At 34.9% G+C, this 26,864-nt stretch overlaps 1 long non-coding RNA gene across 3 annotated transcripts in view; it reads left to right on the forward strand.

Moving 5' to 3' along the window:
- LOC141375661 (uncharacterized) overlaps window positions 1-26,864 on the forward strand; it is a 49,327-nt gene that overhangs the window by 19,058 nt on the left and 3,405 nt on the right. Inside the window, exon 6 of one of the 3 annotated variants that reach the window (XR_015498218.1) lies at window positions 20,434-22,058. The exons of 1 other annotated variant lie outside the window; for it this stretch is intronic. This is a non-coding gene — a long non-coding RNA (uncharacterized LOC141375661). Of the gene's footprint in view, window positions 1-2,058; window positions 3,765-20,433; window positions 22,059-26,864 lie in introns of those variants that run through there. One more of the 3 variants, XR_015498219.1, reaches the window with a different exon arrangement.

Below are 26,864 nucleotides of genomic sequence, written 5' to 3' on the forward strand. Positions count from 1 at the left end.
GGTTAAACCCCTACTCTTTTTGAAGGACATCCTGGGATTTTAACGACCACAGAAAGTCAGGATATACATTAATGTAAAAACAGACTGACTTTGTGGTCCAGGGTCACATTTTACCTAGATTTGGTTGAAATAACCCAGCCATTTATCGTGAGTTCCCTGCAGGCACAGGACGTCAACATGACATCAGATTAACGTTGTACCCCAACGTCGTGGGGACGTTGGATTTTGTTTGGAAATAAAAATTGGGTTGATGTCAGAACCCAACGTCAGGCTGGCGTCAATGTCCAACCTAAAATTAACTAAATATTAACGTCTAATTATTTTACACCTTGATGTTGTGTGAAAGTTACCACTATCACATCTATCAGACTTTGGATTTTGCTCACTTTCCAACACAACTTAAAATCAACCAAATATCAACGTAATTTGACTTTGTTATTGGACGTCAAATAACAGCTGGCTAGACATTGAATTTTGGTCACTTGATGTCATGACCTAAATCTAACCTAATATTAACATCTAATGATGTTGTGTGCCTGCTGCGTGCTACCATGTTGTATAGTGAAACATGGAGCACATACTGTTAAGATCAGTGATATCAGTTGTTAACTACAGCAGCTGTATACATGTATATGCTGCATGAAAAGTAAGGCAAACATATCTTTCATTAAGTTACAGAAAGATAGCAGCTCTTGATAAGTCCAGGTAAAGCTGTAACATGAAATCATGGAAAAACAAAATTGTCTTTTTTTTTAAATAAGCACCAGTGATCTTGCATGAAAGCCCCACATTATAGGCTCAGTCCGCCGTCAGGGGATAAAGAGTGTGCGAGAGGGGGGTTTTGTAGAGAGCGATAGCCTGCAGCAGTAATATCTGAGTCATGAAGGCTCAGACTGTACCTCTCATAACCCAGTCGACCTGCATGACCCATGGCTGAGATCCATGAGAGAGAACCGCTGGAGAGCCACAGCTGTGTAATCTAGGTTAACCTTTGCACATGACCAAGTTCACCTTTGACCTTTGGTGGTGTCATGGCATTTTAATGGGAGTGGGCTTTTTTTATAGAATATTTAGGTGTATTATTATCAAAATATAGTTGTATAGAAGTAATAAAACAGCATTAAAATGAATTGTTATTTAAAAATACACATTACAAAACAAAATGCCATTGTAATGCCATTATTTTCAAGTCATCTTGGAGATATTATATTATCAATATAATATTGTGATATCAATACAATTTCTCCAAGATGACTTGAATAGCTCTGTAGTATTTGGAAAAGAATTCATAATTTTACATTGATAGAGATGATGGATGGGGTGTATATCTGGGTAAAAAATAATAAATTAGTAGCATAATTACAAGTACACAAAAGCAAAAATACCCCAATGGGGTAAGTTAAATAATCAGATTTTTTCTTTGAAGTACTATATTTTGCTTACCCCATGCTCTGGCAGATTATTTAGCTTGTTTTAAAGAAAAACTCACTTAATTTTGACTTATTGTCTAGAAAATGCTTCTTGATGTGAGAATTTTTCAACTCAGGCTCATTCTGATTATGTACCCCTGGATACATTTCTGAAGAGAGCAAAGTATGTCCCAGGAGCAACTTTTTTTGCAGGTTTGGTTTACAAGAATCTGCCAGAGGCCATTGTATATGCTTTTTCAGATCTCAAATTTCTCTCAGGTGCCATTTGCGCCTGCTGTTCTCGCGTAAATCCACCAGAGGCCGCTGTTGTCTAACTGACCAATTTACTGACTGACCAATTCACCCCCACCCTACCTCTTTCCTAAATCCAACCAATAGTATTTTAAAAAGCACAGATTGACCAGCCCACCCCTTTGCCTAACCCAACCGCAGTGTTTTGAAAAGCAATCCAGAAAACAAAAGCTCTCTGATTTTTACCCTGTTTTCAGATCTTAGTACATTCTCATCCTGTTATTTACTTTGTTTATTTTATTTTTTGGCTTCTGTTTTTGTCTTAACCTCTTTCTGGAAACGTTCTTCACTGGACTCGAACCTCGTCATTGCGGTCAACTCCACTCTGCATCTCAAGTCCTCCAACGTACGTGTCGAGCTAGCAGACAAACTGGTAACAGCGGAAAAGCGTCCACATGCAGTTAAGTGGTCAGCTAGTGAGCTAGAAAAAAATGGCATCGTACTGCCCCGTAGCATTTGTTTTAAAGATAAAATGCAGCCATATGTACAGTAGCTCTGGCTACATAATTCACGATCTTCAGAAATGTATATAGGGTTAAGTGTTCAGAATGAATGTTGAAATTTTTAGCTATTTAAACCAAGAGTCAAGACAAAAAAAAATATTTTTCCTGTGTTGTCATGAAAGCAACGTGTGAACTGTAGCAATTTTTACAGAAACTTCAAATGCCTATGAAGAAACCCCGAAAATCCCCATATATTTGCATTACAAACAGAATACTTAACTGCTTTCATTGATTCAACATGACTGATAATCACACGACTTTGCAATAGTCTTACAGAAGTATTTTGACTGAACTTATTAAATGAATTTTTAGTAAAACCATGTTATTATCATACATGGTATTTTATATGCAACATTTACTACTGTATTGCAGAATAATTTGATCAATGACATTTTTTACAGATCAAATTAAATTTTAAAACAAATTTTTGCACAACTCATCAGTAAACAACTCTCAAAAAGATTTTTGCTGCTTGCTTATTTAAAATAAGCTGATTTAACACAATTCTAGTTTTTTTAGGTACAACTTAATTGTTTTGATTTACGTAAATTTGCAAAAACAATTGTTAACTTAATCAATGAATTACATTACATTTAGTCATTTAGCAGAGACATTTGTTCAAAGCAACCTAATCATTCTAAGATATGTTTTTAAAAACTGAAAGAGGACTGTTGACGATATTAACTAATTTTGCCTCTGAATAAACATAAACAAAAAACACTGATCACACACTTACCAAATCCGTAGAGACAGGGCAGTCAACACGAACTGGTACAGGGTCTTTTTTAAAAGAAGACGAGCGGCAAACCCGAGTTTTAAACATTACCAGATGTGGAAAGCTCTCGGGTAAAAAAATGTTCCTTATAAATGTATTTTTGTCATGTGTTAGCAGACCACTGTAAACCACATGTAGTCCAGCTGTGCTCTCATAGCGGGGAATTAAAAATAAAACCTTCGTAGCAGCACTTTTTTAAACGCAACACTTATGGCCCATGTCTCCAAAAACAATTCTGCTTCTTTCACTTGTTTTAATTACGGTTGGCAGCACAACATGGCATCTCTCTGCCATCTGAACACTGTAACTTGTATCGAAGCTATATCATGCAAATTAATGAAGTTGCACCTCATTAACAATAGAGAGCGCTGATTAGTTTGCACCAAGTCTTTCTCAAGAATTAATGCTGAAAGCTCAAAGACATCACGTTGTACCTGCCAGACATCCAGTCTACAGGCTGGAATTCACAAAAGGATCCAATCGCCGTGACATAGCTTCAAATTTTCTTTTTAAAACGGAAGAATTAATTTGCTTGAAATATATGTCTCCTAATAGTGTTTTTAGCAATGTGGGACATATACAGTTGAAGTCAGGATTATTAGCCTCCCTTTGAATTTTAAAATTTTTAAAATTTGTTTTTATTTCACAAATTATGTTTAACAGAGCAAGGGAATTTTCACAGTATGCCTGATAATATTTTTTCTTCTGGAGAAAGTCTTATTTTTTATATATATATTTTTTTCAGCTAGAAAAAAAGCAGTTTTTATTAAAAAAAAAAAAAAAACATTTTAAGGTAAAAATGATTAGCCCCATTATATTTTTTTCGCCATAATCTACAGAAAAAAACATCGTTATATATAACTTTCTTAATTACCCTGACTTGCCTAGTTCACCTAATTAAGTTAAGCCTTTAAATGTCACTTAAAGTATAGAACTGTCTTGAAAAAATATCTAGTAAAATATTTTTTGCTGTCATCATGGCAAAGATAAAGTAAATCAGTTAATAAAAATTTGTTATTAAAATGAGTTTTTATGTTTAAAACTGTTTTAAAAAAATCTCTCCCTTAAGCAGAAATCGGGGAAAAAAGAAACAAGGGGGCCAATAATTCTGACTTCAACTGTAAATGACTGTCAACATCTCAAAAAATGTGTTTTGGTGTTCCGTGACCCTTTAAATATTACATTTCTTATGTTTTTTTTCTTCACTAACTTGATTTCAAATGTTAAACAATTTATTAAATTGGCAGAAATTCATGCAGCAACCTTAAAACAATTCTTCAGTTGACAACAGATTTATAAATGGTTACAATACAGCATATGGAAAGATGGTTGGCATGAGTTTCCCAATGCAGGCCATTTGTTATTTGACTAATGCATCAACAAGAACAAATAGCTAGAGTTCTAATCTAGAAATTTTAACTTTTTGAACGCAGCAGTCATTATCAGTCTGTAAAGACGCCATATTTAACAGCTGGCCAATTAGCAGCTGAGAACACAAATGATGCAAACACTGAGCGTGACCCTGGGCTTCCTGTCTGAGGACGTACTGGGTTAAAACCACATTTTCAGGATATTTGTGATCATGTCATGTTGTTTGGCTCCACAACGCACACACACACACACACACAAAATCTGCACTTGAGTAGAGCGGCAAGCCTGCAGGTCCACCGCAGATTCCCAAGCCCTGCTGCTGTGGATTTTAGACGTCTGCCAAGCTAAGACAGCTAGCAGTTGACACCTCATAGAGCAAAGGGGGCAACCTGGTCCGACTGCTCCGCTTCACCTAATTACCTTCCGATTACGCTGACAAATTCTTTATTTCCGCTCCTAAATGGAGGCTCTGGCAACAGCTCTTCCTGTGGTGGTTAATGTTCCCGTAGTGAAAACAACCTACTCGTTCGTTTCGTTTTCCAATCTCTATAAACATAATCCTCAACACCGGCAAAATGGCCAGCGAGTAACACCTCACCTCCACCTCTGCCTCCACAAGATTGAAGGATTTCTGCGCGCGAGTGTGCGTTAAGTGGGAAAAAGAAAGGGTATTGTGCCTCCTACCAATGTGTTCCTTTCTCATCTGGATAGTTTCCTCATCACCTCCTTAAATCTTAAAGTGTTTGGCATGAAGCCTGAGTCAGTTCTCCTGAGGCTTTCCACTATGAGCACTCGGGGTCATTGGTGGCCGTAAATCTTCCCATTCTTTTGGTTTCTGAGTGGAATCTTTCACGTAAGTGTATGCGGGATACACATTTTTTTTTTCTCCCGTTCTGGTTAATTGCTGGCGTTCTTCGAGATGCCAACGGATGAAATCATTTTTATGCCACTTTAAAAATCTCAGTAAATATGTATGAATTTTATTTTATAACTATATAGCTCCCTTTGCATTAGGCTTGTCAGTCTCCCATAGGCTGTGATGTTTTAAGTCTTTAATAAAGAAAGCGCGCTGCCATTTAATTGGCTCCCTGAAGAAGGGACCTAAAGACGGAGAAAGCCACATTTGAAGAAGGTTCAGACAAACGGAGGGGAAATGTGATAATGAAAGGCCTTCAGAAGTGTGGAATATTTCCACGTGGCTGAGAAATGATGGTGGCGACTCTACAGATGTGGTAAGCACAATTCATCCAAGGGTCAGTTCAGCCTAAAATGAAACTTCTGTCATCATTTACTCACTCTCACGCCCTTCCAAATTCGGTTGTATATCTTCTGAACATACCTGGAGATCTTTGTAATCATGTTGGAGATGTCTGTCTCTCCTATTTTAAAGTCTGAGGCTTTCTCAAGCATTCTAGAGCTTGAGATAATTACACATTTTAGTCAAATTAACAGCTATTTTTAAATTTACTTTTTAATCCCAAATTTTGCAACAAATTAATTTACTTTTACCCACTATTTGTCTGTATTTTTCTTAAATGTGACAAAATAATAAAGCATTTTTTTAGAGTGTGCAAATAATTTAAGTGAATTATGAGGAAAACATGTCTTCCTAATTCTAGCGTTTGTATATTTGTGTTGTATTCTCCCATACAGAAAGCATGCAGGAACATTTATATGAAAATATAGCTAATACAGTATATTTGAACATATACATATGTGTAATTCCAATGGTTGAATAATGTAAATAGACAATTTTTTTTTTATTAAATGTTGACAAAAATATACATGTAGCAATATATATATGACCCATTTTGGTAACACTTTAGAATAACTATCCGTTTTAACTAGTTAATAGTCCATTTGTAAACTGTTAGTTAATGAGTTATAAATGACTTGTTAAATAATAGTTCATAGTTTGTTAATTATTTATAACTGTGCCTTATAGATAGCCAATAGATAACTTACAAGCTCTTAGTTAACAAGTTATAAATGACTTGATAACTGAATTTCAATGATTTATAACTTTACCTAATAAATTAATAATAGATTATGAACTAGCTGTTAGTAAATTACTTACTAAAGACTTGTTAAAGCAAGTATTTAACAGCTTATAAATGTTATTGGGACGTTATTCTAGTTCCAACTATTCTTCATTTATTAACTGTTAGTAAATGAGGAATAGTTGCAACTTTAGAATAACGTCCCAATAACATAATGAAGCTAATAAATAACCTAACTAATATTTTAACTCACACTTTACAGAGCAGTTGTTCATAGTTTGTTAGCCATCTACAAATACCAGTGAAACTTGTGTAGACCTTTTCTAATATACCACTATTTCATCGATATAAGTATTGCATATGGTATATTTGAAATGTACTTTTTCTACAAACATACTATAACCAATTAATGGAATTATTTACTTATTGTCATTTATTTATTCATTTATTTATTTATTTTGAAAGGGCATTATTGGAGGGGCATAAAAACTATAAAGAAAATGTGTTTTCATTTGGGTTTTGAAGTTTGGAACGGCATTAGTACCAGAAGGTGAGTCCCAGAAATGTCATTTTGGGTTAAAGTAACCCCATCATCCAATCCTCCCAGTGCTGTTTTAACCAATATGATATGTGAGTTGTTAAAGGCTCCTCATAAACCTAAGATGAACGCCAGTCTCTTGCTTTTAAATGAGGGCTTTTCTGGAGAACAAATGATGGCAGACGTTTTTGTTCGCACTTCATTCCAGAGCAATTCAATAAGCGACTTGACGTGGCCCCGGCTAAAGCACAAAAAGTCTATCGATGTCCCTTTAGTTCCTCCCACTGATGTGGATCTCGACTCTGGTTTCCTAAATAAAACAGACGCATATCCGTGTGGACACAGCTGAGCCAGATATACATTCTTGGGCTTCGTATAAGGGAAAAAATACTGCAGGTACAGATCAATGCAGGTGGATGATGGCGATGTGGAAAGACTTGCACATACTTGACAGGAACACAGAGATCCTGGCACTTTTGCTTATTGCAGTGCATCTGGAAAGGTCTGGAAAGGTGAATGTGTGCTTGCCGTTCACTGCAGAACCACAAGGAGGCAAAGTTAAAGCAAAAAAAAAAAAAAAAAAAAGTTAAATGAGATGCACTGATAAACAGACAGACAGAAAGATCTCTTCTGTGTTGATTTAAAATCTTCATGATTTATTTCTCTCCTTTAGAGAGGTCAAAGTAAAGCACACTTTTTAATATATATAGAGCAAAGTTAGTGATGATTCAAGAGGTGCAGAAGTTCAAAACAATATTTACAAGTGGTTTGTGAGATTAAAAGCATAATTCAATTAGTCAGGGTCTTAGCCCCTCTTCGGGTCAAAGTACAGATCGTCAGCGGAAGGATAGAGCGGATGTTTCTGCTGAATTTGGCTGATTTATAATCACTGATAATGATTTAGATCCAAAATCTGCTTCAATAGTATTCCTAAACAAACACTATCATTACTTATATTATATTATATTGTATGAAATTGCTATATATATTATGTCATTGGATTATTAAGTAAAGATCATCTTGAATGTTTTTTGTAAATTCCTTCCGTAAATATATAAAAACTTAAATTTTCATTATTGATATGCATTTTTAAGAACTTAATTTTGGACTCTAAAGGCGATTATCTTTATATTTGATTTTTTTAACCCTTAAAATTTCATATTTTCAAGTAGTTGCATATCAGTCCAATATTATTTTATCACAACAAACCATACAGTACATCAGTGGGAAGATTTTTTTGTTGTTGTATAAACCTTCATTTCCAAAACAGCCTTAGTTATGTTGTCCAAGGTCATATATTATATTATATTATATTATATTATATTATATTATATTATATTATATTATATTATATTATATTATATTATATTATATTATATTATATTATATTGCATGGCTATATTTGGTATATTTGTTTAAAAAAAAAAAAACAATTAATACCAAAGTCATTAGAATATTAAATAAAAAAAAAAAATATATATATATATATATATATATATATATATATATATATATATATATATATATATATTTTTTTTTTTTTTTGTACATTTCTTTCTGTAAATATATCAAAACTTAAATTTTCATTAGCAATATGCATTGTTAAGAACTTAATTTAGACTTTAAAGGCAATTACCTTAATATTTAGATTTAGTTTTAACCTTTAAAATTTCATATTTTCATCACAACAAACCATACATCAGTGGGAAGCTTTTTTTGTTGTATAAACCTTCATCTCCAAAAACTGACCCTTATAGTTTTGTGGTCCAAGGTATTATATTATATTATATTATATTATATTATATTATATTATATTATATTATATTATATTATATTATATTATATTATATTATATGGCTATATTTAGTATATTAGTTTGACTTTTGTAGATTTTTTAAATACCAAAGTCATTGGAATATTAAGTAAAGATCATCTTAATTTTTTTTTAGTAAATTTCTTTTGGTAAATATATCAAAACTTACATTTTAATTAGTAATATGCATTGTTAAAAACTTAATTTAGACATGAAAGGCGATTTTATTAGTATTTGGATATTTTTAATCCTTAAAATTCCATATTGCATCTCAACCAAATACATCAGTGGGAAGCTTTTGTTGTTGTTGTTGTTGTTGTTGTTGTAGTATAAACCTTCATCTCCAAAAACTGACCCTTATAGTTTTGTGGTCCAAGGTATTATATTATATTATATTATATTATATTATATTATATTATATTATATTATATTATATTATATTATATTATATTATATGGCTATATTTAGTATATTAGTTTGACTTTTGTAGATTTTTTAAATACCAAAGTCATTGGAATATTAAGTAAAGATCATCTTAATTTTTTTTTAGTAAATTTCTTTTGGTAAATATATCAAAACTTACATTTTAATTAGTAATATGCATTGTTAAAAACTTAATTTAGACATGAAAGGCGATTTTATTAGTATTTGGATATTTTTAATTTTTAAAATTCCATATTGCATCTCAACCAAATACATCAGTGGGAAGCTTTTGTTGTTGTTGTTGTTGTTGTTGTTGTAGTATAAACCTTCATCTCCAAAAACTGACCCTTATAGTTTCGTGGTCCAGGGTCATATATTATATTATATTATATTATATTATATTATATTATATTATATTATATTATATTATATTATATTATATTATATTATATTATATTATATTATACATTTATATAACATAATATACTATAAATAAGTAAACAGAAGTAGATTGTAATCGTTACTATTATGACTCTAATATGTAAGTGTTTTGTTTTATTTGTACATAAAATATAAAGTCATATGAATATAAATGTCATAAATAATAATACAACATAAACCAACTTTGATATCACATAATGTCATTTCTCCTGAATATATCAGATTCAATTAGATATCAGTCTCTAAAAGTAAATCGTTTTATATAACATTTATATTTACTTAAAAAAATTATACATACAGTATATGCTATACTTACAGCATCATTAAGAATAACAACACAATGTACATTGCATTGTATTGTGTATCTAAACACCATATTATTGTGAGTATTCTATATTACACAATGCAATCTGTTTAAGCTATATTTCATATGTGTTTTCACAGCTGTGGTTTACCATTTTGGACAACGATATAGATCAGTAAATGAGAAAAGTCACAGCTGCATGTGAAAGTGCTCTGGTTATATGAAGAAAAAAACAAGTCACCAAGAGTGAGAATTTATTGCATGCTGTGAGATGTCATGACAGGGCTGTAAAGGACATGCATAAATCAGCTGCAATCTGAGAAGTTGCTGTTTTTAACTGTTTTGGCGGAAAATATCATTGTCCACATGTAATTAGAGCATACTGTGACCTTCTCTCAGTGTGATGTTAAGTAATTGTAGGGATAAAAACGTGCCAGGAATAAAACAATCCACCCAGCATGATGACATAGAGGTGAACATGTGGCTTGTCTGACAGATTGTTGGACAGATGAAATGCACAGTTTTGGATGAAATTGCCCATAAGATGGAAATCTCACTATAGGCATCAGATTATGTCAGAGGACGACCTGTCAGAAAAGAGAACAATAACACAATGTAGTTGACATTCACAATAAAAATGTCAAAGAAAAAAAAGCTTTCATGACAGGACATTTGTTTTAGGACAGCCAGGGCAGTCAGCGCTGCAATATATGAATCACAGAAGCAGCATTTTAGACATGTATAAAAAGCAGCCAGGTTTGCAAGGCTAGTTTTATATTCGCTCAGATTGATCAGTGTTTCTTGTACACAGCGGAGAATTCATACATTTTTCTGGATTTGTTGAAGCGCCACCGAGATCAACAGTGTATCATAATGCTCCCTCAGTATCTCAGCTAACCTTCATTTTTAGCTAAGTAGAGTTAGCGTAGGCCTTTCAGTGCATCGCCTGCAGCTAGCCATGCTAAGCTCTTGTGTGTTTACACAGATGGCGTTCTGTCCTTTTCCATCGACTGCTCCTATAATTCCCAGCGTAACGACTTCCCCTAAATGAAGCCTTTGAAAAATTCCAAAAGCATCATGCACTTAGCATTTTAATAAGAGAATGGCTTGATTCGATACATATTGTCCAGCGTCTTGGTCCTCCCGGTCCAACTAAGACTGGATTTCCGAGCCTTTCGTTGCAAGCATCTGAGAATGTCTTTCTGAGAGAAGAGGACTTGAAGATAGCACTGAAAGATTTCCAGAAACACAAACCATATGTAAGTAGAGATCTCTTCAATGCCCAGTGTCTCCTGTTTGTTTTCATAAACTTCACAGTCAATGCACCCCTGAAACCTCGAGCCACGGTGAGTTTGTGTCAGGGTGTTATGTTCTCAGTGTTGTGCTTTGCTTTATTATACTGAGAAATATTACAGTGGTTTTGAAATAACTGTGCAGATGCTGTAATGGCATACTATTTTATGCAAACAAATATACAGGCATCTTTGTTTGGTATGCTTTGCAAGTATCTGGTTTGGCAACATTTTGCCTTTAGAGTTGCTTTAAAGGAACTGGGCTCTATTTTATTGATCTAGGCGCAAAGTCTAAAGTGCATGTAACAAACGCATTAAGGGCAAGTAATTCAAGGACGCGTGGTCTAACAGGGTTGTGCTTATTCTTTTAATAAGTTATGGTGGAGTTTTGAGCATAGCATGCATTAAACTAATCAGTCTCATCTCCCATTCCCTTTAAGAGTCGGTTATGTGATGCCATGGCGCATTTGCTGTTTACATGGCAGACTTTGTTAGTGGAAAAACTGAATGCTTCACTAGCGAGAAAACAGACCATCTGCAGTGCGAGAATAAAGAATGAGCCTGCTCCATTCAGTCTCTTTACTATCTCTTTACTTTTCTTTACTTCTTTATTTTTTGTGAATAAGGAAACTGTGTTTTACGCACTCTACTGAAGACATTCATTGGCCTATATGTTTATTTTGTTTGTCAAGCACAAAGATGTGTTTCAAAACTATTTCTAAATTCAGTTCTAATTTCCAACAACCTAATAAATGAACAATAACGAAGTGTGGTCAAAAAACTGAGTTATATTCAAACACACGTCTTATTTTCGCCCATATGGTGATGTATACATCTCTAAAACCTGACAGGTGGACAAATCTAAACTTTTTTTTTAAATTAAAACAAATATAAATATGCATATAATTAATAATAATAATCATAACATTATTATTAGCAAATTATCATGAATAAACTAATAAAGTCCTGCCACGAGGGCGACACAGTCTTGCTGTCGCCTCACAGCTAGAAGGTTGCTTGTTCAAACCTCGGCTGGGTCAGTTAGCATTTCTGTGTGGAGTTTGCAAGTACTCCCTGCGCTCGCGTGCGTTTCTCCGGGTGCTCCGGTTTTCCCAACAGTCCAGAAACATGCGGTACAGGTGAATTAGGTAGACTAAATTGTCTGTAGTGTATGAGTGTGTATGGATGTTTCCCAGAGATGGTTTGCAGCTGGAAGGGCATCTGCTGCGTAAAACATGTGTTGGATAAGTTGGCGGTTCATTCCGCTTTGGCGACCCTGGATTAATAAGGGGACTAAGCTTAAAAGATAAAAAATGAATGAACTTGTTCAAGTTTGAAAAAATAATTTCTTAAAGGAACATTGTGTTTTGGAAAATACTTGGCTCATTTTACAACTCCCGTAGAGTTAAGCCTGATTTATACTTCTGCGTCAAGTGACCGGCGTAACCCACGGCGCATGCAACGCGCGGGGCTGTGCATTTATACTTCTGCGCGCTGTCTCTGTTGGTCTGCATTAACACTTCTGAAACGCTAGTTGGCAGTGAGGTGTAAATCTTCCTCTGTGTCGAGTTTCTTCGCTGCTTTTTTGCGTTTCCTGAACACTACCGGGATGTACAAGTGGCTCAAACTCGCTCATTTTGAGGCAGGAACCGGCGGACGTGCAACAACTTTAACTATGAGGTAAACACAAAAACAAAACTTTCCATCCGGAGCTCCTTCACGGGACTCCACACTTGTAAACAACCGCTCGTGCCATTCGCGTGGCTCTCAGTCCCGCCCAGACTCGTTAGCGCTACCAAGCCGACCAATCATAGAGCTTACGCTACGCGTCGTTGCGACGTGTAGTTAAATTTTTTGAGAGGTGCACGTCAGTGACGGCGACGGCCACGGCGAAGGGCTATGCGTCAGTGCTGTAGCATACGCCGGCGTTTGACGCAGAAGTATAAATCAGCCTTTAAACTATTGAGATCTCTAATTCTTGCAGAAGCACATTTAGCTTAGCTTAGCATAAATCATTCAATCAGATTAGACCATTAGCGTTTTACTAAAAATAATTTTCCTATTTTAAACTTGACTCTTCTGCAACTACATCACAAAGACTGAAAGAAAATGAAAGTTGTTGTGTTCTAGGTTGACATGGCATAAAAATAAAAGAACTTTGATGCTGTACCATGGCTGCAGCAAGAGTAATAATATTACTCAGCATGTGAAATTAATCCGGAAATGTCTGTTTTTTTCAATCTAAAATGCCATTTTAAAAAAAAGAAAACACTGTGAATGGCACTTTCATTCATTCTCTTTTGGCTTATTCCTTGAATTATCAGGGGTCACCACAGCAGAATGAACCACCAATTATTCTGGCACATGTTCTATGCAGCAGAGTAAATGGCATTATAAAATCAAACACTAAATGAGATTTATAAAAAATATAATTAGCATCAGTTTTATCAAATAATTCAGCATTCATTAATTATAGACATTATGTGTCTGCATTTATTAACAGTGTAGTAAAGTAAACTTTTTGAAGCATAACTTGACATTGTAAACAGAACATTTAAATAATAAGTAGAAATAAATAAAGACTGCTTCTACGATTATAGATTTCAAGGGACAGACTGGAAAACAAGTTGTCACATAAGAGGAAAGCTAACGCTGAGAATATCGTTTTCTTATCAATTATTCAGAACGTCTCAGATGGGAAGGTGGTAACAAAGGGGAATCAATGTTGAGAAATTGCCAGTGAATCAATGCTGAAGAATCTTCTCCATGGCCTCACATTTTTGCCCCTGATCTGCGACAGCAGAAAAAACACCATGGTGCATTATTAATAAACTCTTTGCTTACCTATGATGCTCTCTCATGTGAATGGAAATAATCTTAATTTGCAGCCTTGAAAGGCTAAAGGGTCACATAACAATAATGTGGTAGTTTCTGTCTACAGGGAATTAAGAGAGACAACAGTGTGACATCCATAACAAGGCCTCTAAAACTTCTTAACAAATGAGCCTGTTTGGCTCCCGCCCAGACCCCCTCACAGTCTGTCATCTGTGTAATTTCAGCCCAATTTGTGTTATGCCCTTCAAATTAATCAGCATTGCAAAAACGTAAAGAGGGAACAGTGAAATGATCTGATTGTGAAAGAGGGAAAGAGAGAAGGCTGTCATCCTGGCTCTCAGGTAAATAATAAGGGATTAGGGTGCAGGTGAAAGAATTTTGAGTATGATGATGACAGATGATATGGACGGGGCAGAGGAGGCCTCTCACAGGGTAACACGCCGGATACAAACACTGCCCTGCTTTGCCTTAAACCTGTGAAATCTGCCTAAGAACAATTAAATATTTATGATTAAATATTTGAAATTTTATGTTATTCTAAAATGTTATGATGATTAGCATTTATTTATAGAGACTAAATATACAGGAGGGATAATGATCCTAGATTCTAAATCCTAGACTAGATCCTTTTACCATTAGTTTGCTATGAGGGAAGGGTGTGCAAAAAGAAATCTCCACCCCCTCAATATTCTATATTAGTTAGAAGTACATCAACATACTGAAATAAGAGTCTCAGCAACTTCTGGTTCATGCAGACTTAAACACAGACATGAACACAACCTTGATATATAATGAAGCAAAGATCGCAATCATTTAACAAAGTAAATCTATTTTGTAAATTGAATTTAAACTTTCTATATTCCTCTATGAACGACAACATATTGTCAGTCTACCTCCGGTTGATAATCCTTTATTTATGTCATGTGCACATTACATTCACCATCATTTTTTTTCAAGACTTGCAGTATTATCAGGAATTTGAGGGCGAAAGCCTGGTTTATACTTCTGCGTCAAGTGACCGGTGTAACTAACGGCGCATGCAATATGCGTAGCTGTGCATTTATACTTCTGCGTGCTGTTGCTGTTGGTCTGCATTAAAACTTCCAAAACGCTAGTTGGCAGTGAGGTGTTAATGTGTCTCTGTGTCGAGTTTCTTCGCCTTTGTTTTGTTCTTTCTGAACGCTTCCGGGATGTACAAGTGGCTCAAACTTGCTTATTTTGAGGCAGGAACCGGAGGACGTGCAACAACTTTAACTTTAAACACAGAACAAAACTTTCCATCAGGAGCTCCTTTGCGGGACTCCACACTTGTAAACAATCGCTCCATTGGGCTTGCGCTGCTCGCGCAGCTCTCGGTCCTGCCCAGAATCGTCAGCGCTACCAAGCCGACCAATAAATGAATCAGCCTTTACTGAGGCCAATTAGGAGCACTCACACTTGTCAAATGAACTGGGAAACGCGCCCAGCACAGTTCGGATAGCCTAGTGTGAGTGTGCCAAATCGGCCTCAGGCATGGTCCAGTTGGCTGGCCCTGGCCCGGTTGGAAGAGGTGTGCCAGAGCGCAATTCGGTTGGGCTGTAGTGTGAGTGCAAAGCACACCTGAGCACAAAACTGAAGATGCAACGTCATTTCTAAGGAACTTCCATTTTATATAAATTTATTAATCCTTCTTACTTTTCAACAAACATGAACTATCATAGATAGTCATTAAAGACTCTGCATGTCAGCTGCACCTTTAGCAAGCCTCCTAATACCTGCTGCACAAGGTCTTTTAAACCTTGAGCGTCAAAAGTGGTGGATCTGTTCAGAAATTTTTGACAGTGTGTCACTGCATATAACTAACCACTAAAAATAATACAAAACGATGTAACTAAAGTGAAGTCCACTGTGCTGAGCGAGAGCGCTTCTCCTCTGTTAAACTGAACATTTGCATCATCAATGAATTAAGCATGCTCCGGTTCGAAAGGCAAAATGCAGTGTGAGTGCAGGCCATCGAGGAAGAGTGGAGGGGGACAAATGCGCTTTGGCACAGTTCAAGAAAACCGTGCCTAGTGAGAATATGCCCTAAGTGTGTACTGAACTTGAACTGTGCCCGGGCGCAATTGTCCCCCCTGACCTCTCCCCCTCAACCTGCACTCACACTGCATATTTACTTGCGTTATCGATGATGCAACTGTTCAGTTTTAAAGAGAAGCACTCTCGTTCAGTAGAATGGAGATTGCTTGTGTTATATTGTCGTATGGGTTGCAGTGACACAAAGTCAAATATTTTGCTGAACAGCTCCACCACTTTTGATGCTCGAAAGTCATTGTGCTACTGGAGGTTTGCTGAAGATGCAGCTGAAGTGCAGAGAGGGGTTTAAATATTAAGTCAACTATGACAGTTTGCCTTCATTAAAAAGTAAGAATGATTACTAAATCCATATGAAACCCTTAAAAGTGATGTCGCGTCTTCATTTTCATGCTCAGGCACGCTTTGCACTCAAGTGTACCATCTTTTCCAACCTGCCAGGGGTGGCCAACTGAACCGAGTCCGGGTGTTTACTCTTGTCAAACAAACCGGTAAATGGGGTTAACCATGCCAGCGCACAGTTCGGATAGCATAGTGTGAGTACACCCTAAGTAGGTAGCATACTGAATTTAAATGTCATTTCAACAGTTCAAAAATAAAACATTTTGTGTGTAGTATGAATATAGGTAGTATAAATGAAATTTGATTGTTCACCATCTGTCATGTGACCTAGCTGCATTTTTGGCCTTTACTTACATTCATAAATCTCCTGCGGCCTCATGGGATAGTACACTGTTAAAAATGTAGTGTCCTACTCAAAAAAAAAAAAAAAAATAGAATTGTGTTGCTTCAGCTCATTTTAAATAAATAGTTTGAACAAGCAGCAAAAATATATATTTTTGCAGTGTGAAGTGCCATATGGATGCACACTTCCGAATCTTGAAGGAAGAAGTAGATCAACCAGGTATCTCTCGCCTACTATTATCATCTATACTGAATAAAAAATTCTGCAAAGGTGTTGCAAACATTTAATATGGGTTGAATTTAAACAAACAAATCAATTTTGTAATGTTCAACTTAATTTGTTTGTTTAAATTCAGCCCAAATAAATTGTTGACAACCACTTACCTTACGTACTTAACCTTACACTTACTTAACTTACACAAAAAAGTAGTAAATCGAAGGAATCCTCTTTGATTTTTTTTCAGTGTACTATCTGCAGATTTTCAAATGATTTTGGACACAAATTGACTTTAACATCTAATATATTAAGCAATTTCGGACACAGCATATGTGTACATTCAACAAGTACACATTGCAGTGTCATACGTCGTCCTATGGGTCGACGCTTGTCTCAGGTGTCTTCTCTGACCTCCTTCATTGTCCAGCTCAAGAATAAGGTCTTTTGTCTACTGTTTTCTGTAGGTCATTGTGAGAAGCGCTTCTTAGTGTCTGCCATAATTTGCCCAGTTACCCGATCTGGGATGACTCCACTACCACGCCATTCATCTCATCATGGGACAGTGAGCAGGCAGTATCGGCCCTTTTTAATGCACCCAAGGGAGTGCTTGTAAAACTTTGTTGCTTGAATATTTAAATGGAAGTAATATATGTCTAAAGGGCCGCACCAAGAGTTATAATTTGACCCAAGAAGCAATTGTTATGGAGAGGAATTCAAAGAGACTGTCTGAATGAGAGGAAGGAACCGTCTTATCTCAGGAGAAGACAGATAAGGGTTGAAGATGCAGGAGGAAAGAAAGAAAGAAAGAAAGAAAGAAAGAAAGAAAGAAAGAAAGAAAGAAAGAAAGAAAGAAAGAAAGAAAGAAAGAACTAGACTAAGACACAACATAATAATTTAATACAGTCCTGAAACTTTGAGTTTCTTAAAGCCAAATAAAAGAGTTTGAAAGATGGGAGGAGCTACTAGACACACATTTCAGAATTGTTTTCAAGCTCAAAGGAATTGTTCATCCAGAAATGAAAAGCATTTGTTCATCTGCATGCAATTACAAATCTGTAATATAAAACCAGTTTTCTGGTTTTGCTAATGCAATCTATCAACAATTCATAACTTTTTGGAAGGGAATGGGTTGGAAATTAACATCGACATGAGAATAAATAAGCCCCACATATTCAAGATAAGGGACTTAAAGCTTCTGCACAGTTAGAATGAATCGATCATGGCTGTTAAGATTAAAATGAAATGTGATATTGGACCACAAAATTAGACATAAGGGTTAGTTTTGGTGATTGAGATTTATACAACATCTAAAAGATGAACAATTAAGCTTTTCGCTGATGTATGACTTCTTGTAAAATTTGTATATGGCAGAGATAGAGCTGTTTGAATATCTCGAATCTGGGGTTTCAAATAGATCAAGATATAGAGAAAATCGCCTTCAAATTCAGGGGGGCCTAATAATTCTGAACTGTATATTGATATATTGTATTTTGCCTGAAAATCGGTTAACTTTTGCGTTGTTTGGTTTGAATTGATACAGTTGAGGACCTGCACTAAAGAAAATTTGTTTATCTCTCATCTCACAACTGTCTCTATGGTTACAAGGCACACTCCCTTTGCAAGCAGGGGGCCATGTTGGTTATATTGACATAAGTTTGTAGGTGATTTTTAGGCCCTGTGAAATTTCATTGCTGCACTCATGATACAGCAGCCGATTTCCTTCATTATTGCATCGGAATGAGAGTATATTTTCTAGACATTTCAGCCTAGTATCAATTTTCTATAGCAAACAAAGTAATAACAAAAGAGTCAAACTTCAAATAGGAAGGTTATTGAAACGCTTTGGTAATTTTTAGTGCTGATGGTCTAATGCGATTCAATGATCTATGCTGAGTTAAGCTAAAAGTGCAGGCCTGCAGACAGCCTATTGAAAGGGGTAGTTCTTTTTTCTCAAAAAGTGGTTGAAATTTTTATTTTAGTGACATTTTAAACATTATTTTTTGCTGGATCAGCTTGTCGTGATTATAACCACCACACTTTTTGATGCAACAAAAGTATTCCCTCCTTTTTGTCAAAGTGCTTACTTAAATAGTATTTTACCACAAAGTGTTTATTTACAAATGTGCTTTTAAACTGTGGGTTATTACCGTTTAATAAATAATGTTATGCTTAGGATTTAGAATTTTAAAAAATGTTGAAAAAAGAAATATAAAAGTTGTTTTTAAAATACAAATTTATTATCATCCATTATTTTAAATAAATAAACAAAAAATGTGAAATCTGTTAAAACTAAATGTAAACTTGTTTTAAATGTAAAACTGTAGTCTATGGGAAAATATGGCCAGCTCATTTCCTCCATTTTGTCCATTTGAATAATTAAAAATTAAATTTGTCCTAAAGCCGCCTTCAATTTATAACGGCATACTGTCAAAAATGGGACAAATGAGTTCGTATATCAGCTAAATTCTGGAATGTCAGAAGAGGGTGAGTCTTTTGAATCCCCCAAACCCCACTGACTATGGGCCTGAAGTGTTCCTGTTATCCCTGAAGGTCAGCTGAATGGATTAAAAAAAATAGTAAAACTCAACTACTCTAGGAAGGCATAATTTTTAATTTTTTAAAGCGGGTTGTTTCCTTAAGTTTCTCAAATAAATAAAAAAAGGAATAAGAGAACAAAATCAAACTGATTTGCTGCTATGAGGGTAAATAAATATTTATTTTTTGGTGTACTTAAAATGGATACTTCACCCAAGACGATGAACATTCAATTGCTATCATCATTTACTCTCCCTCATGTGGTTTGAAAACCTTAATGAGCTAATTTTTTTTCTGTTCAACACAAAAGTAGATATTTTGAAGAATGTTACCTGTTGCAACTGACATTCATAGTATAAAAAATATAAACCAGTTTCCAAAATTCTACAAAATATCTTCTTTTGTTTGGAACAAGTGGAGGGTGAATCAACGATGACTGAATCTTCATTTTTGGTTGAACTATCTCTTTAAACTCTCACACAAACATGACTCCCATTCTCTGTTTCATGGGCGCACTGATCAGCATGTCTCAGTGTCATCACACTTCAATGAACACTTTCAAGTGGTTTACCCTAGCCACACAAACACACACACACATAGAAAGAAAGAGAGAGAGAGAATTCAGACATGTACATCTGATACATAAGAACACGTAGAGGCAGTAACCCATTGCTTTCCAATCATACAGTCCGAGACATTCAGACTCAAGATCGAATCATTATAAACATTACAGCCACACATCTTTTATCTGTTTTATCTCACTCCCACTTTCTTATTTTTTCATCTGATTAGACGTATAACACAAAACGACAAGGTTGCTGGGGATAAAATCCACAGAGAGCTGGCAAACTTTGGATAATTTGCTGATTTTAGGCTTTTTTTTTCATCTCGCTCATCCTCCCCCTTCTTAGCCTAATAGTTTGGATCACAGTGATGCACAGAGACAGAAATATCAGAGGATCGGTTTTCCAACACGGCACACCCCAGCGAGTGAGCTGCTGCGGATCAAAGGTTCGAGAAGCTCCCCCTCATGCCTACCGCAGTGCATCCCTGACAGGCCTGGACAAAGTGCGCCCATTGTGCGGGCAGTACCAGTCAGAGCTAATGGACAGTGACCAGAGACGCCCCCTCGGTGGGACAGAGCGGGATCGTGCGCGCCGGAGATGCACATTCCTCCTCTTCATGAGCCTGTATCTTCGGACTGTGGCCTTGTCATCCAGAAAAAAAAAAGGCTCCACAATCAAAGGCTTTTTTGAGGAGCACCATTTGCATTGAAGGCCTGCCGGAGCCTCTTGAATAATGATCAGAATTAAGCAAATCACATGAGCAAATGTTCTGCTGAATATGTCAGATGTGCACATAAAAGCACAGGAATAATTGTGAGCGTGATGTTTTTATGTAAGCGTTTGATGTGTAATGGTATTCAAAAGGCTGAAGATTTTGTTATCTTTTAGTTATATATCTTTAAAATAGAATGGTAATAATTTATTTATCAATGGTACAGTACATCACACACTGTAAAAGAAATCTTTAAAAAAACAGTCAAAATACCTTTTTAAAAGACCTGAATTACAGAAATTTACCATTTCACAGAATTACAAGCAAAAACTGTAAGAATACAGAACAGACTTTAAGGTCTAAGTTTATTTTATTACTGTTGATGATTTTCATTTTAACTGTGAAAAAAACAGAAAACAACTGTCAGAAAAAAATGTAAATAATCTGTAAAAAACAAAAGAGTAATTTCTTGCTCCATAATTACAATTACTGGCATTTTACTAATTATTACTGCAATTATACATATTGCTACTGTCATTTTACAATTTATTACTGTAAATATATTGTTTATTTTTGTAAATAATAATAATAACAGATAATAATAACAGATTAATGTGATTTTAAAGATTCTTACTTTATACAGGTTATTAATGGAATTATACAGATTAAATAATGTGATTATACATATTTATTCGTTTAATTTTGCATGAAAGCTCTAAATGTTCCATTAAATTTTCCACTTTTAACAAACATTTAAAACAGAAAAAAAGCTTTTAAAGAACGATTTTAAAAAAATCTTAAGTACAAATAATTTCTGTTGTCATAAAACATAGTAAGTATAAACTATATTAACAAATATTTTTAGCATATAGGTTAAACTCCAAAACAATTTGCTTGATAAAATACAAAACAGTTATATATCTAATTTACCTTTTTTTTTTTTAAACAAATAATACATTTGGTCATCAATTGACAACAAAAACAAGGTTAGTGTTATGTGAGGATAACTGCACAACAAAGTTGAGGATCAAATAGCAGTTTATTAAGAGAATCATCTTGCAATTGAAGATTGAAACAGAAACAAACAAGTGCATAACAAGTGCATCCCAAGCATAAAGGTGGCAAACAAAGTAGCAAATCAAAGCAAAGGGTCAAACACGGCAAGGGAAACCGCTTCGCAAATGTTCACTAAGGGTGATTTCACACCTGTGAATCGATTAGCTTGTTCCGAAACAGGTATTAAAATTGTTACATTGTTGCTCTTTGTTCTTGGTGCGGTTCGCTTTCACACTGCAAAGTTTCTAAACGTTCTAAACGGACCAAAATAGCTTAAACAAGTCATGTGTGAGTAAACTCTCCTCACATTGGTCAGAGTTTCACGGTTTATTTTGCAGAGTGCCGCTCAGCTGTCGGGGGTGGTGGTTTGGTGGTGTTTGACAGGTTATGAGAGATGTGTCTGAAAAGCAAGGAGGAATGTGGTGGGGAGGGGTGAGAAGCGTATTTGAGGACGGGGGGGAAGACACGCAATAACCAGGAGATTATCACTCGTTTGCGGGCATCCGGGAGTCTCTGTGCATTTGCGGGAGACTCCCGAAACTTCCAGAAGACTTGGGATGTATGGAATGACCTCCCACCCTACTCATAATTCTCTTCATATATAGCCTATTACATATCCATTAAACACTGTGATATAGCTGGGCTCGGATCGTATCACTTTCTCAATACAATCGATCTGCTCCAGAGCTCGTTTCAATCAAGCCGAGCCCACCTCATTCAGGCGATCTCGGACTGATAGATTTGGCGCGGATCCGAGCGCGATTGCTGGATTCACAAATGCCAGATGAACCGCGCTAACTGAGGACACGAGACAAAATTAGCAATTATTACATTTCGTCACCTTAGAATTAAAAGGTTCTATCTAACATTTTTGTCAAAATTGATTTATTGAAATATATTTATTAAATAACAACTTATTTACATTATGGCATGTTTTCTATAAGTTGTTTACATTTTAAGACTTTTTATTTAATAAATATATCTTAAAGTCATTTAGAATGCAGATAGAACCTTATAATTTCAAGGTGACGATTTGTAATATAAAATAATAAAATGATTTCTAATTCAATTTTGTTTTACTTATGCTCAAAGAACCTTGAAAAAAAAAGGTTTGAAACAAAAGTTTTAAAGAACATAATTGTTTTCAAGATTACTCCTCAGTATTTAATCATTTTAAAATAATAAAGGAGCACTAAATCAGGATATTAAAAAAATAATAAAATAGATAACTTAAACACTTTAGTTTGTCACAATTCATGCTATTACTTAATGGCTTATTACTAATTATTATTAACATACTGTTATTATTAAGATATTAACTGTTTATTAGTACTTATATTTTATTCCACATCCCTTTTCTAACCAAACCCTAAACCAATTTTTACCTTGCTAACTTTTATTAACCTCCTAAATTCTGGGACCCGGTACCAGGTCTGTGACCTCATTTATTCAGCATTCTTTAAATTTCAAAGGTCCATACTGACCCAAATACCCTCATAAGTGCTTCCGTTCTCCCATCAGTTGGAATAGAATAACTTTTGCATAGATTATGATTAAGATTACAAAAAAAAGCACCTCTTTTTTGGAGGGGATTATTGTAACACAGAAAAAAATATACAATTATTTTATTCACTTTCAACAGTGTTTTATAAAAAATCAAAGGGTTTTCTTTAAAATGATACCAAACTTTTGTAATTACACTTCTGCAAGTGGATTTGGGAAGCTTTTTAATTTGGGTATAGGTAAAATCCAGCGGAAACCCAAAAATAGCACTTGACTTTAATAGTTTATTTAGCTAAAAGTTTTGGTAAATAATTTGTTAATAGTGACTTAAAATTAAGTGTTACCCATTTATTTCTCACCATGTGGTACTGAAGATTGAATTAATTGCTTCTGATTTAGCTTTATTAGATACTGTTTTTGGACATTATCTTATTTATTTTATTTATATCATATCATATACAGTGCTCAGCATTATTGAGTACACCCCATTTTGAAAATGAATATTTTTCTCCATTTCTGAATTTAGGCAATGTATTTTGGTGCTTTTAAACAAAAAGATTTATTAAACATATATATTTATTCAAATAATATTTTAGTCACCAAACATATTTAGAAACTAAAAGTTAATAAAATTAAATTAAAGCAAAATATTGCAAAAAAAAAAAAAAAAAATTACAACCTACAAAATTTAAATGAAAATTTTCACATTTTTATTATTATTATTATTTTTATTTTATTTTTTGCTTCTCTTAATTTTTTCACTTTTTAAAATGTGTATCAAATATTCTCCTATGACATAAATTTGGGTGTACTAGTTTTTGGACCATTATCGTAAGTTATTTTATTAGGTAAGCTCCAGATTTGGCTTCAGTACTGACTAATCTAATGTACACTTTTGTCAATTGGTGAAGTTTGTTCCACACCACTGTCGCCACTGGCTTGCTTGGTTGGGACTTGTGTCGCTGCACTTCAAAGAATGTGCTCTTCAGTGTTTGAACTTTCAGCAGTGAGATTTAAACTACACTGAACTGAACTAAACTGCGCTTCAACTCGGAAAACTGGACTGACATAGTTTCAGTTTACTCAAACTTCTATGTTAAGCTGCTTTGACACAATCTACTGTACATTGTAAAAGCGTAAAAGCAAAAGAATATCTTTTAAGATATTGTAATAATATGATAGTGATAGAAAATGTTCTTTTAAACAATCAAAGCAATTAAATTTCAATAAATTAATAAATGCTTTCTATTGTGTTTGTTTGTGAATATACTGACTATATTTACAAAAGTATAATCCCGGAGGGTACTTTAAGCAAATATTTTAAGTCAGCGAAATTTGGCAAAAAAAAAAAAAAGAAAAAAAAAGAAATGGAGAAAAAGAAGGATCTTTCTGAAAATACATAGCTGCCTTTTATAGGAAAGGATCATGTCTGGAGGTCACTGGCAGCAAAAAGCTTAAAAAACCCTTTTTTTTGTGAAGAGAAATGGGTGCTGCTGGTTTGTATATCTTCTAAATTTTAAGCACTGAACTTGAAACTAAAACTGCTTGAGATTCTACTCTTCGACTGAGGGAATCAATTGCTAAAAATCTTGCATGATGCTGAATTTCTACATCCTGAAGCATGAACGTTTTTAAATGCACACGTTTCATCTGTCCGCTTCTCTCCTAGTTTGGTATTCTGCTGAAGCAGCAGCGCACAGGATTTGGTTTTCATCAAACCAGAAAACCTCTTTTTTTTCTTCTCTCCATCCAGAGAAGCCACATCCGTTCCTGTTCCTCTTTAAATGCTCTCTGCTATTCCAGAGTATTGTGCGATGTGAGCTCTGATTACTATTAAAACAAACAGACGTTCAGAACTTTTTGTCACAGTAAACAAATCCTCACTGAAAACACAAACGTTGTATAATGTGCTACAAATGCCTGAGCATTAGTCAAATCACATGAGTAAAGGTGAATTTCAGCAGATTCAGCTGCAAACTCAAATTATTCTAATTATTTCTCTTCTTAAGCAAAATTAATATAATTCTGCATTAAAATAGCTATTTTAATTATTCTAATAATATGTCACAATGACCACACTTTACAATAAGGTTTAATTAGTTAGAGTGGGCATGAAATGATGATTCACTCTTCGTAGTTTTATATGTATAGTAGTGCTTGTTATAAATGATGTATCTGTGCACTTTTGTAAAAATTTGATTTGGACTTTTTAATCAAACACCATAAACTTCCCTCCCCCCTCGAAAAGTCTTTTCTCAACATACACTCAAAAAATATTTCTGCTGCTTGTTCAAACTTGAGCTGAAACAACACAATCTTAAGGTTTTCTTTGGGACAACTTAATTGTTATATGTTCAATAAACTTAAAATTGTAAAAGAAAGTTAACTTAATAAATTTTCATTGGGACGAAAGGATTGTGTGGAACCCAGCATTTTTTTAGGCTCATTCTGAAAACGTAGCTCTATATACATTTCTGGAGATCGCGAATTATGTAGCCAGAGCTACGTATGACAGTATTTAGTCTTTAAAACGAATGCTACGGGGTGGTATGATGCCTTTCTTTTTCTCGCTTACCAGCTAACCGCTTACCTCAGTATGGACAGCTTCTCCGCTGTCACCAGTTTGTCCAGTAGCTCGATGCATATGTCGGCGGACTTGAGACGGAGAGCAGAGTTGACCACAACAACGAGGTTTGAGAAGAACGATTTCAGAAAGCGTGTAGGATAGAAAAAAAACAAAATTTTAAGCAGCGGCCTCCGGTGGAATTACGTGAGAACAGCAGGCGCAAATGGCACTCGCGAGAGAAAGTTAGGTCACGCTTTATTTTAATGGTCCGTTTGTTGAATTTAAGACACATTACATCCACTTGCCAACTAATTCTCATTAGATTATAAGTAGTTAGGTCGGGGTTATTGTTGGGGTTAGGGTTAGTGTAAGTTGACATGTACTTGAAAAGTTTCTTATAGTCAGTTAAATGTCTGTTGAAGGAGCTGTATCAACAGCTATTAAGCAGACAGTCTACTAATCCTCAACTGGACCATGAAAATAAAGTGTTACCAAAATTTGAGATCTGAACAAGCATACACGGCGGATTCATGAAAATAAAAACAGCAAAAAATTGTAGCTCCTATAGGATGTATTTTGCTCTCTCCAGAAATGTGTATGGGATACCTGGTTGACTTTTCTTCACTTCTAGTCACATGGAATGCCATTTGGGTGGTGCTAGTTTCTGTCCTGCCTTTATTCAGATTTATATCAATCATCTTCACCCATCTTTAAATGATCCAATCTGTTCCCATAAAATCAAGCACTGTCCCATGCATTTTTTTCTTCTTATTTCAGGGCCGTTTTAGTTGAATTACAATATGGGAAATAGCAATATCAAGTTTCATTTCATGCCAAAATTATTGTTTCTACTAACATCAACCAAGTACGAACAATACTTGTACAACATTTATAAATCAGTTAAACAATCACTAATGCATTATTAGCATCCAAATACAT

This window comes from Danio rerio, chromosome 8 (assembly GCF_052040795.2).
Source record: "Danio rerio strain M-AB ecotype USA chromosome 8, GRCz13ab, whole genome shotgun sequence".
Lineage (NCBI taxonomy): Eukaryota > Metazoa > Chordata > Actinopteri > Cypriniformes > Danionidae > Danio > Danio rerio.